General features: G+C 43.2%; 1 non-coding gene across 1 annotated transcript; it reads left to right on the top strand.

Moving 5' to 3' along the window:
* Positions 1-260: 260 nt before the first annotated feature.
* LOC122942669 lies at positions 261-452 on the top strand. Its single transcript, XR_006390632.1, has one exon. It is a non-coding gene; the product is annotated as a U2 spliceosomal RNA (small nuclear RNA).
* The last annotated feature ends 8,005 nt before the right edge of the window (positions 453-8,457 follow it).

The raw sequence follows: 8,457 nt of genomic DNA, 5'->3' as shown, positions 1-8,457 counted from the left end.
TCTGTGGTCTGCCAGAAATATTTTATGCTTTAAACATGATTTTATTTCTGAAGAGGAGGTTTTAAAATTGATTTTATCAGAAATGTATAAATATTATTTAATTGACAAGAAAAATTTGCCTTTTATGTGTCACAAATGGTTTTTAAGAGAATGGGAGTCTGTAATTGAATCTTATTTAAATCAATTTTATATATGTATTTATGTAAATTGATTTTATGATTATAATGTATCTTATTTTATGTAAATGTTGATTTTTTTTTATAAATTTACCCCTTTGGGATAATCAACTTAAAAAAAAATCTGTTCTTATCAGTTTAATATCTGATACGTCCCCTATCTAGGGACCATATATTAAATGGATTTTTCGAACAGAGAGATGGAAAAAGAGCTTGCTTTGTCCACTCCACGCATTGACCTGGTATTGCAGTACCTCCAGGACCGGTGCACCCTTTCTATTCCAGTATAAAAAAACTGAATGAAATTGAGTGATGGATTTCAAGGATCCTTCCAGCAAGCAAATGGAAAGTTGCTGTGTCCTGCCTCAGGAGTCTGCACTGAATTTCAGCTTCTCCTTCCTCTGTGAGGGCTGTGCTGTGCTGTGCTGTGCTGTGCTGCTTTCTGCATACCTGCTGCTGCTGCATCTAGCCTGTCAATCTCCTAATTGCATCAGCTGTGTGTGGGTTTGTTCCAGCACCAAGCAACCCAGCCAGCCATCCAGTCACCTCTCCAAACACTCCAAATCCAATTAAGATTGATGGCTTAATTGTTAGGTTAATTGGCTTATCACCTGAATGCAGTGTTTGGATCTCCACTCCACGCACCTTGGGTTTGATTCGGGCCTGTTGAGTTGTTCCTGGGAATTTACCCTTTTGTAGCAAGTTCGCTTGATGTAACCAATTTGCTTTTGTAGTGCTTTAGTAAATAAGTAAAATTTGTTTGCCTGTGTCTCCCTCTTGTGGATCTTTTAAACTGGATGGATGACTTGGAGGCTAAAAAGTATTGCAGCACTTCCTATGTATCAGCAACAGCTGGACCTGCCTTGTCTGGCCAATGGACGGAACACTGCATGTGTCACAAGAGGCCTGTCATGTCAGAGGTCAAGTAAGGTCAGGTCAGTGGATGACATCACAAGGGCCCTGACGGAACACTCAACAATGGGCCCGGGACATCACAATCAACAATGCATAACCTTTTTTTTTTTTTCTTACTACTCTCCATTCACTCCTTATCGGTCTTTGTGCTTGGCGTGCTTTGGCACCAGGAATTTCGTGCGAAGAAAAGGCGTGACCAAAAGTGGTGGGCGGAGCTATGCAGATACTAAAAACACGAAGTGGCACATGCTGTTGATTTCAGAGCGTAGGACGCACGTTTTCCCTGGTTTGTGAGAGAAAGAAGCCTCCCGGACTGTCTCTGCAGCTGGGGCCTGTAGCCTATCGCCTTCACAAGTGTTCTGCATTGAGGACCATCGGCCTGTAGGGCGAACCCTTTTCTGGTTATCGCTTCTCGGCCTTTTGGCTAAGATCATGTATCTTTGCCAGAAGGGATCCTAGTCCAAGCTCTTGGCCCTGCAGCATCGCCCTCGGGCTTAAGCTGCCTGCTGCTTTAGGGAGAAGGATACTGGGAAGACGATCCACGGATTTGCGACCTACCATGGGCGTGAAAATCGACTACGCTGGGACCGAGGATTATCGGTCCAAAACGCTTTTGCCATCTACATCGAGGAAGAAAAGCAGAAATTCAACGACGAGTTCCTTGTGAAAGAGGTACTGTTTAGAATCCTTCATGTTTCCATGTCTGATGTTCTTTGCCTTCAAGATCGAATTGGTGGAAGACGTACTTTGGTGCTTAATTCTATTGCAGCATGTCATAACCTGTACTTGTTTTTGGAGAGTAACAAGAACAACCCTGAACTTGATGGTCTAACGTTCACTGTGTTATACAATCGGGACGTCCATCTTACGGTTCTTATGTTCAACCCGCATGTTCATGTTGATGACATCTATTTGTTCCTGACAAAATACTGCGAGAAAGTGGTGTATAGCCATAAAGTGATGGGAAGTCATGGACTATGGACCGGTAAGCATAAGTTCTTTGTACGCTTCCGGCCATGCCCTGGAGGGCCTGGTGGTGTGAGTCATCCTCCGCAGAGTTTTGCTTTGGGAAGAGACAGAGGCCTTTTGTTTTTCCAGGATGCTCCAAGCTTTTGCCGCAGATGTCAAATCTATGGTCATGTGATGGAAAATTGCCAAGAAACCATAAAGGTATGTCAAAAATGCCAAAAAAGCTGACACATAGCAAGAGACTGTGTAAATGCTGTGGTTTGTAATTTGTGCAATGAGGAGGGACACACCTTTAGTAGTTGTCCTGCTAGAGGTTGGAGAACAAGAAATCCTCAGTCATATGCAGATGCTGCAAGGGCTAAAGCTGCAGGGCCATTCAAGTCACCTGCGCAGAGAGATGGTACTTCTGTTCAGTCGCCTCAGATAGAGGTAATGCGAACTCCTGAGCCTGTACCACTACAAGCTGTTGTACAAAATGTTGTAGCTCCTCAGCAAAGTGAGGAACCTCCGAATACCAGGGGGGGGGGACTTTTGAGATCTTTGAGAATATTGAAATGGAGCTCTCACAGGTGGAGAACTTACCTCAGATGCTTGATCCGCTTACAGACCTTCAAGGGGAAGGAGAAGTAGATCCCTCTTTGGCCAGAACCCCTGACGTCCTCAGGTGGCATGAGAGCCACAGGAGGAGGGTGAAGGGGGACAAGGAGACTTTGGCGCTACGAGCGACTTGACTGTTTCTTTGGCAAGGTCGGCGGAAGAAGATTCTAATGCAAAAGCAAAAAAACCCCGGTTGCTTCCACCAGATCGTTCCGGGGATGTCCAGAGTCCGGTGAGGCAAGATGTATATCCTCAACCCGCTATTTCCAAAAATACCTCACGGTTTCTAGATGACGAAACAGCAATGAAATTCTGTACCGGAGTAAACCAGTCCCCAGGAGGGATCGGCTGAAATGGACTGTGGGGTATTTCTTTTTTTGATTTTCTCACTTATAATAAAAACCTGCAATGGGGAGACAGATTACAATTAATGTCTTATCCCTGAACGTAAGACTTTTAAAATCTAAGATAAGAAGAGCTGCTATCTTCGATTATTTTAAAAATCATAACCCTGAGGTTGCATGTGTTCAGGAGTGCGGGATTTCTGATTCTGTTTGTGCAAGAGACTGGCCATATGGTGACTCAATATGGTCAGGCTCTTGTGCCAATAAAAATGACGGGGTGGGAATTTTGTTGGGGCACAAAGATTTCGTTTTTGATAGTTATATTGTGGTGGAGGTGGGAAGGTGCATTAGTGCCGTAATTAAGTATAAGGAGTTTCGTTTTAGAGTAATAAACGTTTACTGTCCTACAGGAAAGAAGGATAGAATAGATTTGTTGGACAAACTGAGCTTTTATTTAGTAGGCAGGGTGCAAACTTTTCTTTTGGGGATTTCAATTGTAGTGTTGAGGGTGGGAAGGTCGATATAACTGGGGATAAGTTAAAGAAAATTATTACTGACTTTTCTTTTCTTGATTGTGGTCTAATGTTAGGGAAGCCACCTCCAGTTACTTTCAAGTCAGACAAAGGAGACATCTCCTCCAGGATTGATTTCATTTTCATTTAAAAAAAATAAAAATGTACAAAGATGTTTCAAGATAATGCAGTTTTTTCAGATCACATGTGTTTATCTGTCTGTGTGGAAAGTGAGGAAGAATGTTTGTATGGTAGGGGTGTGTGAAAGCTTAATACTGTGTTGTTGGATGATGAGAGGGTGATGAAAATTTTTAAGTATCAGTATGAAAGATGGAAGTTGAGAAAGAGTGAGTTTGAAAATATATTGTGTTGGTGGGAGTGGGTGAAATCTAGGTTTAAGTTGTTTTTCAAAAAATGGGGTTATAAGAGAGCAAAGAGGCTGAGGAATGAGTATGATGAGTTGAATAAGAGGATTGAATGGCTGTGGAAGCTGAAAAGTTTTGGTGTGGATGTAACAAACTCATTGGAGGAAGTTAAAAGACAGAGGAAGCTAGTTACGGAAAGAAAAGGTAAAGAAATTATTTTCAGATCAAAAGTTGATATTATTGAAAAGGATGAAAAATGTACAAGGTTCTTCTTTAAAAAAAAGTCTGAGAAAAAGGAAGATATGCAGGAGTTGATTAATAGTAAGAGTGAGGGGGTAAAAGCTAAAAGTATGATTGGAGTAGCGGAAGTTTTTTTAATTTGTATAGCAAAAGATGGGTGGATGAATCTTTAAGGGTGGATGTTATGAATGCTTTGAGTGAAGAATTAGGTGCTGATGATCAAGAGTGCTTACGTGAGGATATTTCTGTGGTTGAAATTTAAAAGGTTGTGTGGAGCTGCAAGAAAAACAAAACTCCGGGGAAGGATGGAATACCTGTCGAGTTTTATGTCAAAGTATGGGAGTTGATTGGGAATGATTTTTGTGAGGTTTGTAAGTTTATGTGGGAAAAAGGGGTAATAGGTACATCTATGAAAGAAGGAGTGGTGGTGTTAATTTTCAAGAAAAAAGGGGACAAAAACAAGCTGGAAAATTGGAGGCCTATTACGCTCCTCAATGTTGATTACAAAGTGTATAGCAAAGTGCTGGCGAACAGAATGCGTGAAGTAGTTGGCAAAGTTGTGAATGAGGATCAAGTATGTGCGGTGCCTGGGAGGAGGATGAGTGAAAATGTATGTTTGCTGAGAGATTTGATTGGGGACTGTTTGGTGAGGAAGCAGAAATGTATGTTGTTGGCGATTGATTTTGAGAAGGCGTATGATAGGGTGGATCATTGGTTTATGTTTGGAGTGCTGGTCAAAATGGGATTTCCCCCCAAAATTTTGGATAGAGTTAGAAGTTTGTATGATGGTGGTCGAGTGAGATTTTGGTTAATGGATGGTTGAGTGGAAAGGTGAGTGTGCAGAGTGGAGTGAGACAGGGGTGTCCCATGTCCCCTGTCCTATTTCTTTGTATAATTGAAGTGTTATTGTGTTTGTTGAGAAAATATAAAGTGATGAAAGGTTTGTTGGTGCCAGGGGGTATGGGTAAGACTGTGAAAGTGCTAGGTTATATGGATGATGTGGTGATTGTGAGTGATAATTTGGCTAGTATGAGGAGAGGAAGGTTATGGATATGTTTTGTGGTGCGTCTGCGTTCAAGGTTAATTGGGGCAAGTCGGTTTTTAAATGTTTTGGGGATAAAAGTGTTTGTCTGGAAGATGTGAAGAATGAGCAGAATGAGGTGAAAGTGTTAGGGATTTGGATGAAAGATAGAGAGAAAAATAAATTTTTGGAGGTTGAGGGAGTTATCGTTGCTTGGAAAAGTATTAATTATCAAAGCGGTAATATTACCGATTATTCTATTTGTAGCTGGAATATACCCAGGATGTACTAGGAAAATCAGGAGGGCGGAGAAATTAGTTTTTACTTTTCTCTGGGGGAGTAAAATTGAGAAACTGAAACGTGAATTTGTGTATAAGAGTGGAGTGAATGGTGGCTTGGATTTCCCAAATTTTGAAATTTTTATTGGATTAAGTTATATTAAATTGTTTGTGTTGACGATTGAAAAGCAGAGTAAGAGTGCGTGTATGGCGAGATATATGTCTGGATGGATGTTCTATGGTTTGAATTAGTATAAAAGGGATTCAAGAGTTCCTGTGTCTTTTAAATGCCCAATATGGTATGAGGTGATTGAGAAGTTTGTCAGGAAGTATGATTTGTTGTCTATAGAAATGAAAGCATTTTAGGATAAAAGGAGGATGTTAGTTGGTTTGAGAGAGAATGAAAATGCATGTGATATAGTAGGATTAAGGATGAGTGAGGCAGTGGATGTGTGTAAAAAATTGTCAATAAGAGGTATAACAAACAGACATCAAGATATTGTCTGGTTGGGTCTACAAAATATTTTGCCGGAACGGGAAGTACAAAAAAAAGAGACTTGATTTGGATGGATGTCTGCGCAAGAGTGGGATGTGGTGAGTCTGAATCAGTGAGACATGTATTTTGGGATTGTGCGTATGCAAAGGATGTATGGAGGAAATTGAGTGGGTTAGTAAAAGCTTTGACAGGTATTGAGTGTGCAAAATGGAGAGTAGCTATGTGTGGGAAAGGAGCACAAGGTAGAATGAATTCAAGAATATTATGGTTTATTATAGTGTGTGTTATGGAAAGTTTATGGGATGTATAGTGTGTGTTATGGAAAGTTTGTGGGATGTGTCAGGGAATGAATGTGTTAAAATTATCTTGTCTAGACTTTATGTTATTTATATGTGGGATAGGAAGAAGGGTGGCGGGTTTGATTCTGAGTAGAGTTGAGCGGACACCTGGATGTTCGGGTCCGAGAAGTTCGGCCGAACTTCCCGGAAATGTTCGGGTTCGGGATCCGAACCCGATCCGAACTTCGTCCCGAACTCAAGCCCCATTGAAGGCAATGGGGACCCGAACTTTTCGGCACTAAAAAGGGCTGTAAAACAGCCCAGGAAAGAGCTAGAAGGCTGCAAAAGGCAGCAACATGTAGGTAAACCCCCTGCAGACAAATGTGGATAGGAAAATGAATAAAAATGAAATAAATAAAAATTAACCAATATCAATTGGAGAGAGCTCCCATAGCAGAGAATCTGGCTTCACGTCACCCACCACTGTAACAGTCCATTGTCATATATTTAGGCCCAGGCACCCAGGCAAAGGAGAGAGGTCCCGTAACAGAGAATCTGGCTTCATGTCAGCAGAGAATCAGGCTTCACGTCACCCACCACTGTAACAGTCCATTGTCATATATTTAGGCCCAGGAACCCAGCCAGAGGAGAGAGGTCCCGTAACAGAGAATCTGGTTTCATGTCAGCAGAGAATCAGTCTGCATGTCATAGCAGAGAATCAGGCTTCACGTCAGCCACCACTGCAACAGTCCATTGGCATATATTTAGGCCCAGGTACCCGGCCAGAGGAGAGAGGTCCCGTAACAGAGAATCTGGCTTCATGTCAACAGAGAATCAGTCTGCATGTCATAGCAGAGAATCAGGCTTCACGTCAGCCACCACTGTAACAGTCCATTGTCATATATTTAGGCCCAGGCATCCAGCCAGGGGAAAGAGGTCCCGTAACAGAGGATCTGGCTTCATGTCATAGCAGAGAATCAGGCTTCACGTCACCCACCACTGTAACAGTCCATTGTCATATATTTAGGCCCAGGCACCCAGCCAGAGGAGAGAGGTCCCATAACAGAGAATCTGGCTTCATGTCAGCAGAGAATCAGTCTGCATGTCATAGCAGAGAATCAGGCTTCACGTCACCCACCACTGTAACAGTCCATTGTCATATATTTAGGTCCAGGCACCCAGCCAGAGGAGAGAGGTCCCATAACAGAGAATCTGGCTTCATGTCAGCAGAGAATCAGGTTTCACGTCACCCACCACTGTAACAGTCCATTGTCATATATTTAGGCCCAGGCACCCAGCCAGAGGAGAGAGGTCCCGTAACAGAGAATCTGGCTTCATGTCAGCAGAGAATCAGTCTGCATGTCATAGCAGAGAATCAGGCTTTACGTCACCCACCACTGTAACAGTCCATTGTCATATATTTAGGCCCAGGCACCCAGGCAGAGGAGAGAGGTCCCGTAACAGAGAATCAGTCTTCACGTCAGCCACCACTGCAACAGTCCATTGGCATATATTTAGGCCCAGGAACCCAGTCAGAGGAGAGAGGTCCCGTAACAGAGAATCTGGCTTCATTTCAGCAGAGAATCAGTCTTCACGTCAGCCACCACTGTAGCAATCCATTGTCAGATATTTAGGCCCAGGCACCCAGCCAGAGGAGAGAGGTCCCGTAACAGAGAATCTGGCTTCATGTCAGCCACCACTACAACAGTCCATTGGCATATATTTAGGCCCAGGCACCCAGGCAGAGGAGAGAGGTCCCGTAACAGAGAATCTGGCTTCATGTCAGCAGAGAATCAGTCTGCATGTCATAGCAGAGAATCAGGCTTCACGTCACCCACCACTGTAACAGTCCATTGTCATATATTTAGGCCCAGGCACCCAGCCAGAGGAGAGAGGTCCCGTAACAGAGAATCTGGCTTCATGTCAGCAGAGAATCAGTCTGCATGTCATAGAAGAGAATCAGGCTTCACGTCAGCCACCACTGTAATAGTCCATTGTCAGATATTTAGGCCCAGGCACCCAGCCAGAGAAGAGAGGTCCCGTAACAGAGAATCTGGCTGCATATCATAGCAGAGAATCAGGCTTCACGTCAGCCACCACTGCAACAGTCCATTGGCATATATTTAGGCCCAGGTACCCAGCCAGAGGAGAGAGGTCCCGTAACAGAGAATCTAGCTTCATGTCAGCAGAGAATCAGGCTTCACGTCACCCAACATTGGAACAGTCCATTGGCATATATTTAGGCCCCGGCACCCAGACAGAGGAG

This window comes from Bufo gargarizans, chromosome 6 (assembly GCF_014858855.1).
Source record: "Bufo gargarizans isolate SCDJY-AF-19 chromosome 6, ASM1485885v1, whole genome shotgun sequence".
NCBI classification, from domain to species: domain Eukaryota; kingdom Metazoa; phylum Chordata; class Amphibia; order Anura; family Bufonidae; genus Bufo; species Bufo gargarizans.
This window is presented reverse-complemented; position numbering and strand designations above follow the sequence as displayed.